General features: G+C 32.5%; 1 long non-coding RNA gene across 1 annotated transcript; it reads right to left on the bottom strand.

Annotated features, from left to right (window-relative positions):
* Positions 1-5504: 5504 nt before the first annotated feature.
* On the bottom strand, positions 5505-9339 carry LOC112028750 (uncharacterized). Its single transcript, XR_010627545.1, has 2 exons — positions 7955-9339; positions 5505-5815 (listed from the first exon to the last, which is right to left on the bottom strand). It is a non-coding gene; the product is annotated as an uncharacterized LOC112028750 (long non-coding RNA).
* Positions 9340-9869: the final 530 nt, after the last annotated feature.

Genomic DNA, 9869 nt, shown 5'->3' with positions numbered 1-9869 from the left:
TTCCTCGCCAATCTGACTGCCATACAAATCTTAATCTCTCATCTCATAATACAACTTTGGTGATGTTCAATTAGGACCCCAACAGCTCAAGTACATGACAGTCCTAAGAGACTCCTCAGCTTGCTTGGTTTTCTCGCTATTTGCAGCTTTGTAAGCAGCTGAATCACAAGCAGTAGAGAAAAGCCTTGCCTGCTTGGATGATGAAGAAGAATAAGCTGAATCTCTTAGAGAATTAACAGTGGAATCACACTTAGAAACCTGGTCTTTCATCCCCTGTATCATTCTCATTCCTGACTGATACAACGCCCTACTCATGTCCAAAAATTCACAAATATTCAAAGCCTAGCTTTTCCAAAATAAAACACAACATGAACTATGAAGGTTTTGCAGAAAAAATTATGGATTTTCTCAAACTTTTTAGGGGACCCAAAAATATTTATAGAGGTGAACCATTACCAAAGCCAAAGGTTTTGTAATAAAGCCTCTAGATTTTGTGGGAAACAACCGGCAGTGATGGATATTTGGGCAAAAGTCTGCATAGAAACAAGGGGCATTGGAGTATGATCCTGTGGGTTGATGGCACGTGTCGGTTACTTGTTAAAATATTCGGATAAGGACGAATGATGTCTACGTAGGATTTTGGAAGTTTCTGCATTTTTTTCCTTCTCTTCAGATAATTTGATATTTCTAAGCCAGATATTTTAAGGGTGTTGAAAACCAAGCCTATTAATAAAAGTAGTAAGTAATACTAGTTTTTATTTATTTATTTATTTATTTTCTTAACGTCTTTTTCATTTATTATAGGGGCAATTATCTTACATGGATTTTTCTCAATCACCATTGAGAAGATTAGATTGTTTATTGAAAATTTGAATGTGAAGAATAAGTCAAATTAGGAAGCCGTATAATGGCTTTTGGTTTTTTCTCAAAAAGAAAAAGTTTTTGGCTCCTCATATATTCTCTTACGTGTATATGCTCCTTCTATCTAAAAAAATAAATGTTAAAAACAATTATAGGAAAATTGAAAAAAAAAAAAAAAACTAAAGCTTGAAAGGCTTCAACGTTTTTTTTGTTTTTTTTTTATTTTTATTTTATTTTTTCTTTTAAGCTGAAAAAACTCACACAAAATCCTAAAACTGAACTGAAAAGGTTTTGGGTTGGACTTGATAGTGGAACTAAATAAATAAGAGGTTGGCTAGATTAATTATATAGATTTATTATATGGTGATAGTGGAAGTAAATAAATAAGTAGTGGGCTAGATTTATTATAGGGTGATAGTGAAAGTAAATAAATAAGTAGTGAATTGTATTTATAAGGCTGAAAATTGTAAAAATCATTTTAAAATTGTAGGAAAAATTATATATATATTTTTTAAAAATGACGTGACAGCTGATGTGGCGCAACATGAGAGCAGCAGCATTAAACGCTACGCTTCAGGTTTTAGTAATATATAGATTGGCAAGAGATTTTTTACAACCATAGTTAACTGTTCTTTCTCATTGGGCCTATTAATCATTTGTGTAGCCTTAGACTTCCATTTAGTTATAAAAGTTGAGAACAATTCCTTGGGGTCTTGCTTGGTGGTTTCAAGATCTCTTCATGCTATGTTCACCTTTATATTATACTTGTATTGCTTATGAAACTCTCTGCATAGTCTTCCCAATTTCAATTTATGGTATCTTCCATATTGAGGAACCATCTAAGGGCAGCTCCTATCAAAGTGTTTTGAAACATTTGAACTAGCATTTCTTCAGTGGCCTATGTCTCTCATGTACATTTTGAGATGCAACATGGGACAACCAGTACCAACATACTTGTCTAGAGTTGGCATCTTGAACTTCGGAGGTAGTCTTACATCTAGAAACAAGGAGAGTAAATGGTAGTCTATGAGATCATCTAACCTTCTGGACTTCTTTATCAATTCCTCCATTTTGCTTAGTTTCTCATTGATCGTCTTCTCTTCCTCTTCTCGGTCATTTGTCATACTTTGGAATTGTTGGACCATGAGGTTCATATCCTCGCTCAACTAAACCTGACTGGTTACAATTGTGTTTAGAAGCTTTTGAGTGCTCATTGGCTCTTCTGTGTTCTAATGTTCATTCCCTTTTGTCATGGTGATGGAATCTTCTAATCTTACGTCAATTGGGCATTTTTGAGAGTTAAACACCAAATTATCATGCTGGAACTGTGGAGTAGCTTCTACGTGTAGGGTTTGTAAAACTATGATGGGTCTTGAGATTGAACTTGCTCGGCTTTCACTTTTAGGTTCTCTTTCTAATCTTTCCCCTGATCTTGGCCAAATTCTCCCCTGTGGAAAGGTAGGTTGGTAATCAATCAAAGCTACATTCCCATCCATTTCAATCGTTTGAGCAATTAAAACATTAATGCAAAAAATGCAATCCAACATTTATTTGGACCGACCTAAGGATAGGTTATACAGTCATTACATTGTAGGGTGGGTTTGTTATTTCAATGTTTCCTGTAGTTAGGACGTTACAACTCCCAACTTGTAACGTAATGAATGTTGCATTGGTCCAGACGACATTGTTTGTCCTTTGTAGTCAACAAGAAATGAACAGGTGAATTTGGGCTATGAGTTCGTGAGTTTGCGCTACTGGGTACCCAATCTGGTGATTCATCATTACTACTACTAGATTTTTGAAATGCGTTCATGCATAATTGTTGTAATTTCATGGCATGCACAATGACAATTAAGGAAAACTGTAAACAAACAATCATGGCATTTCAAAACTGTAACATACAATATCATACAAGACACACAAGGGTACATAATTGGTCATCCTAAGTGTCCGTTGGGACAAGCTAAAAACTTTAGCTTATTTGCAATTTCAGCTTATTTTTGCTAATGTTCATGAGTCTCACTGCATTTTTTTGTACTATTCATAGGTCCTACTGTACTATTCAGCTAACTTTTTCTTTTATCTACAGTATTTTCAATAAAAAGTTTTCAGTTTCAGCTAATTAAGCTGCTCCCAAATAGACACTAAGTCTAACATGAAGTTTAGCCCTCAACATCCCCAGCGGAGTTGCCACTATGAGAGACCGAAACTAGAGCTATCAAAATAGTGTACTTGGTACCTCTTTGGCTTTTAATTGTGTGGAGTCATGATTTATTTATATTTACAAAAAATAAGAAAAATGAATTTAATCTGAATTTTATTGAATGTATCAAATTTACAATCGTTAGACAATTTACATCGCTTTGGTCCTAGTTACAATCTAAGTAAAAGATACAAAACTTTGGTCCTAAATACAATCTACCAAAAAACAATAAACAAACTAATCTTGAACCAAATACCTAAGGTTTAGGGGATAGGTTACAGAGTGGGGAGGTGTTTGGCACCCACTATGCCCAGACAAAGTCCGATCTTCTAGACTATGAATGACCATTATGTACCCACAATCAATGACATGCAACAAACTATGAGATGCAATATGAAATTGTTAATTTTTCCTAGATCAATGATTAAATTCAATTTAAGAATCTTAGGTCTACATATTTCTATGCAAAGAATATATATTTTTTTTGAAAAAAAAAATGTTTGATTTATTTTGTTATGAATGAAAAGATGATTTTTTTTTTTAATTAAAAAGTTTAAATCTGATTTTGTATGCAAAAAAAAAAAAAAAAGAATGATGCTTTTGATAAAAAGACTCAAATATGATATTTATTATGAAAGATTATGGGTTTGTATGAAAAATATTCAAATCCAAAATTTATGACATGGGAACAATGAATTTTTTATGATAAAATGCAGATCTGATTTTTATTATGTAAAACCATGAATTTTTAATAGGGAAATACCGATATGGTTTTATTATGTAAACCAATGAATTTTTTATAGAAAATACATATTTGGTTTCTATTATAAAAAAAATGAATTTTTTATGGAAAAATACAGAACTGCTTTTTGATGAAAAAGATAGAATGAATTTAACAAAAGAAACTTTAGATCTAATTTTTTATTCGGAAAACAAGAGAAACCTCTTATGCATGAAATAATTATAGATCTAAGACTCAATGGCAACTGATCATAGATCTAACTCATCTAAGATTACAAATTATGAACAATCAAGATCCAAGAATTAAAACATGTGAAGAACCCTATACATAATAATATACATGATTAATTATTGCATCTATGTTAATATGTGCACTGGTACGACACAATGGTGTATTTTTCTTTTAGTAAACATGGCATGAGCCAGCTGACTTACAGGCTTTTTAGAGTATTGTAGTGAAGAAATTTTGGAAGCTGTATTATCTGCCAAGTGTTTAGTATGAAGAATTTGTGTGCTTTCTTTCAGTGAAATTATTTTCCTTCGTCATAATCAAAATTTTCATATGCATGTCCTTTTATACACCATTGGACTTAAGGTGACTAACAATAACAATAACGCTCTAAATTTGGTTCCTTTTTATTCTTACCTATCAAAATAAATAACTAAATAAATAAAGATTAGTAGTAAGGTTCATAGAAATGATTTTTTTTTCCCTTAATCTTGAACTAAAATTCTATATTGAAAATGTTTCTGGCATTGTCAGGAATTATTATTTGGTGACCATATCTAATTGAGATACGTTGTATCAATTACCTGAGGAATGATTCCCATAGTATTTGCTGGGGGTATATGCTTGTAAGAATTTAGGACATTTTAGTTGTTGTAAATTATTAAGGAGAATAATTCCAAGTAACAATATAAAGTATTTTGCTGATTAACGTGCTCGAAAGAGATCTGTCAATAGTTTTCAGTTTATATATCATGACTAGTAATTCATTGGTTCTTCCAGTAAAACACAAACATGATGAAATCTTAATCATCAAAATTCTATATCAACAGAGTTTGTAATTCATTGGTTCTTCCAGATGCTCACCAAGTTTGAGAAAGGAAGAGAGAACACTCTGAGGTACTCATCTTTGCCCTTCTAGCCCATGCCAAACTCTCAAATAACATTCTACATTTTCTACCCTAACACTTTTGGAAGATTTGATCATATTAAATGCACGTGCACAAAGAGAGGGAGATCTTGTGATAATTTTCATGTCTTGAGCCACCAAAGTTGTCAGCTACTGACAATTTTGAAGATAAATAAAAGGCATTTCATCTGTCTACGACCTTTGAATTCGAAGAAACCTAAATGATAAGAAGTGATTAGGAAGTTCAACCAATCTTTTCATCCCCAATCAGATCATGGGAAAAGTCCTGAATTATGCTTATCAAACACCAAGGTAGGTTTTTAGCATTCAAGTTCACATCCATTCAAAATTGATTCAAAACTGGACCAAAGCATCTTTTTGGTTTGCCAAACATCACTCTAAATGATACAGAACATCTAAGAAACTAATTATAAAGATCTGGTCAGCCATTACTATCTGCAACACCAGCACCAAAATTAAATGCCTTATGATCCTCACCAAGTCCTCCTAGGGAAACAAGATTAAAAACAAAGAGAAAGAGAGAGAGAGAGAGAGAGAACATATTACAAAACAACCTAAATACTTTATAATCTTCTTCCCATGCATAAACAAAGGAAAAAAAAACATGATACATCTAAATTAAATACATCATAATCCTCTTCAAAAAGATCAACCAACACCACCATGTACATGGCATGGTAAAACATTACTCTATCATCAGGATTACCAAAGAAATCTGAAGTGAAAATTTTTGTATTAGAATTGACATGAAAACTAAAAGATCTACACCATCATCCATCTACAAATCAACCAACAAAGAAACTTAATGAACTGCTTAAATTGGTTCCTTTAACTGCACCTTTTCTCTTGGTACCTGAAAGATTGAAACATGAAAATCAAATACCCACATAGATTCCCTCCCATTAGACAGAACCACCTTGATCACATTAAATTATTGATATGTGATATTCGGTATGCCCTCAAATAGTTAATGCACAAACGATCAAAAAGTGATAAATGATCCATGGTAACAACATTTGAAAATATAACTTAGCATGATTATATGAAGAAAATGTTGATAAAATTGTTCATTTACAAGGATCAATTACAGTGTCCATCATCTAAACAAGCAATGAGAAAAAGTTAAGAGTTGTTCAAATGCAATGAAAAACACAATAAGCAGAAATCCTAATTATGAACCATGTGTTCGGTTACAAATTCTATATATTTTGATGGTAATCTTGTTGGTATAAGTCTCATATTGAATATTGATGAGAAGGATGAACGGTTAATATAACATAATTGAGTTCAAACCCATTAGGCCTTTTGGTTAAATGTATCTCTACATGTTAGAGCACTCACATCAGTGGTGCCAAATTTACACATTTTTGCCCACTAATGTATAAATGTGTAGCAAATAATCAAATGGGTTTACCTTGAAAATTTGTGGTTTGTTTAAAGAAGGATTTTTTTTAATAAAAAAAAATAACGTAAAAACTCTTTATTAAAGAATATCCAAGTACTACAGTGGTAGAAATTAGTAACCCAAATTACAATGATCAAGAAGAACAGGGAAGAACAAATAAGTGCATGAAGGTAAAACTAAGCTCCATTCAAGGAGAGTAGGATTGTTTTCATCATTTTGCTTGATTATATGAAAGAAAGAAACAATCACACCAACCCCACTAACCTAAGACAAGATCAAAAGCTTCAGAGCATCATGTCAGTGGTTTAGCTAAACCCTATTGCCAATATTCATTCAAGGTGGGTAATTTTCTTCAAAAGCTGGTGATTTACTAGGATTTATTTCTCGGTCCTACCTTTTCTGTGATTTTAGTGGTTGGTTTGCTATGATTTGGGTGGGGTTTTTAGTTAAGGAAGAGAGAGGTTGTGATATTGGCAGGCAGTTTGTTGTGATTTGTGGTTTATAGAATGGTAAAGGCGAAAAGAGAGAGGGATATGATTTAGAAAAATAATAAATAATTGATAAATAATATTTTAATAAAATATAGTGTAAAATAGATAAACTGATGTGAAGTGTTTTGAAAAGTGGTTGTATAAAATAAAAAAAGGAAGTTCTCATGCTAAAATAGATAGAAATTTTTGCACGAGCTGATACAAATGCTCTTATATTAACTATTCAATTGGAGTTTCAAGGTGTTATCTTCCCAACAAGTGGCATCTGAGTTCACAGTGGTTTGTAGCAAAGGTGGCAAAGTGTTTAAGGTCCCTACCTAGCCGGGACAAAGTAAGCCTAAAGGCCCACACAAAAGATCAAGGAAAAAGGCCTAACAAATGAGTGTTGCTAAAGGTACTAAGTAATGGCGTGATCCAAGGTTCCCATGGACATGGACGGGCGAGGTTCCCATAGATGAGAATGTAGCGTTGACACATGGTTCTCATATATGGTGTACGAGAGGCCCATGGATGACGTGTTGATGAAGAGAGAACCCATAAGGCAGGGGGAAGAGAATAGGACTTGTTCATGGCCCACAGAGAGGTAAAGACTCACATGTGAAGGAAAGATTGTTGGTATACACATGTGAGTGAAATCTCACATTGAATAATGATGAGAAGAATGAGTAGTTAATATAACATAATTGTGTTCAAACGTATTGTAATTAGGCATTTTGGGTTAAGTGTGTCTCTATATGTTATATTACCTAAATTGGAGTCTCTCCAAGGTGTTATCTCCCCAACAAATCTATAAATCACTAAACATTGAATATCAAGATTCCCTTAACTTTGGTTCGAGATAGAAATTCCAAATCTACATGGAAGAAATTGTATTTGAGTATGGATAAAAAAAATTTATGAATGGCAATATAAAATTGTAAAGGACCCTTGTGATTGGTTCTATCACTCTCTCTTCTATATGATAAGTTTGTCCATCAATCATAAAGATAAGAATAAACATCCAACAACATCCAACAATAATTATATTTACCAAATTCTCTAAAAGTTTTACACCATCGTATAGACATATCACGAAAAGAGAAAGAGGGATCCATACCTTCAACATCCAATCATGTACCATACTGCCAAGTAACCTGATGAAGAGCACATCAGGTTGTTTGACAGGAGTGTCCATTTACCATGCATCTGCTGCATCACTATAAATAGCAGAGAGGTAAGCACTATGAATTAGGACTCCAAAAGCTAGCATTAACACTTATTCCTTCATGCACTCCTTTGTTTCTATGTATCCAAATAGCCCAAAGAGCGTTGGCAAAGAATACAGTGAAGTGATTGCGCTGGTACTATGCTTATAAACTCTTTCCAGCCAAGTAGCAACACAATTATGACTTGACTTTGACTCAATTACCTTCCAATGGTGAGTGGGATCTTAAACACATTGCACAAGCTAAGTTATAGGTAATAAATAGACAATCCAGGCATCCCTCTTCTATAGCACATAAAGGCAGGAAGCATCAGTGATGAGATTCCTATTTGCTGACTCCCTTCTCACTGGAAGACCATCATTTAGCAGTTTCCAAAGGAAAGTAAAGACTTCGAAAAGGAGTTCAAGCTTCTACAGGTCAGCCCACATCTGAGAGTCAGGTCACCAAGTTCTGCTCTTCCATTTGAGAATTAACAATGGAGAAGCTAGGCTCTCTTGACTGTATAGAGACTTGGCTGATCATGGGCCAAATCAGTTTATCTTCACTTCCAAATCAGTTACTAATTGTCTTGTTTTCCAATGGCAACAACATGACTCAAAATTACTTTGAGAATTTAATTTAAGCTTAAGAGAATGGTCTATTAGATGCAAACAGAGGATCCCATAGAATAGAAGGATCATTTTCAAGCACGAAAACTTAAGGGATAAAGATGCTTTACCACTAGGTACAGTGTTATCCAAACAATGATGCAGTTGTGGCCTTGCCCATCCTCACTAATTAAAATATGCTAATTAACAACAAAGGAAACAAGCAAATAAAAACATGTTCTTAATAACTCCTCAACCAATCAAATGTGAATAATATTCTCTAATATGAATTATATGAAGAAGGGAGCCCCACTCCTAAGGTAGGTCCTGCAGAAGAAAAGGCTTTTGAGGCCATAGTTTATCACAAGTTTAATTTTCATTTCTCTTCGTAACCAACTCAATGCATTCCTGTCCAGTTGTCATTTATCTTTCAATAAATTTATGAACAAATAAAGTAAATACTAGTTGCTAACCCATACAATGCACAGAAAAGTTTAACATGATATAGCTCTTATAAACTTTTGTATTTTTTGTTTAAATATGAAATTTGATAATTATTAATTGACATTTATTTATTATGATTGTGTTTGTGTATGGAACTACCATTTATTGAAAATATAATGTAATAAAATTTTAATAGATGGTTTATATTTACCTTATAATAAAAATTCAAAAAAAAAAAAAACACACACACAATATATATATATATATATATATATATATATATATGTATAAATAATGATGTATAAAATTATAAGAACTCAAAATCTTATGTAACACTATTATGAGATCAACTAAAAGTCAAACGTCTTCAGTTTTATATATATTATAGATAGATTACAAATTATTCAGTAAATCAATAAAAGCAAAGAAACATATATAAAAATTAACAATATAAAAATTTAAAACCCACAAGAAAAGCAGAAGTAATCAATGAAAAATACTTTTGTAGAAATTAACAATAAAACCTTAACATTTGGCTCAATGAGTAACATAGGTTTGAAACATCTAAGCAAACTGATTCAATATCCTAAATAAGCATTTCACTAAACAGCTTGTGTGCATGACTTGAATTTTAATTTCAAACAATCAAATAGCATACTCATTATTTGGTAAAATTGAAGTTTAGAAAATCTTATAAGAAGAAATTATGTTCCAGAAGCAGACAAATCAATTCGATAAAAGACAAATATGATAATAAATTAAAATGAAATTGCAA

This window comes from Quercus suber, unplaced genomic scaffold (genome assembly GCF_002906115.3).
Source record: "Quercus suber isolate HL8 unplaced genomic scaffold, Cork oak 2.0 scaffold_1505, whole genome shotgun sequence".
Taxonomy (NCBI): Eukaryota; Viridiplantae; Streptophyta; class Magnoliopsida; order Fagales; family Fagaceae; genus Quercus; species Quercus suber.
This window is presented reverse-complemented; position numbering and strand designations above follow the sequence as displayed.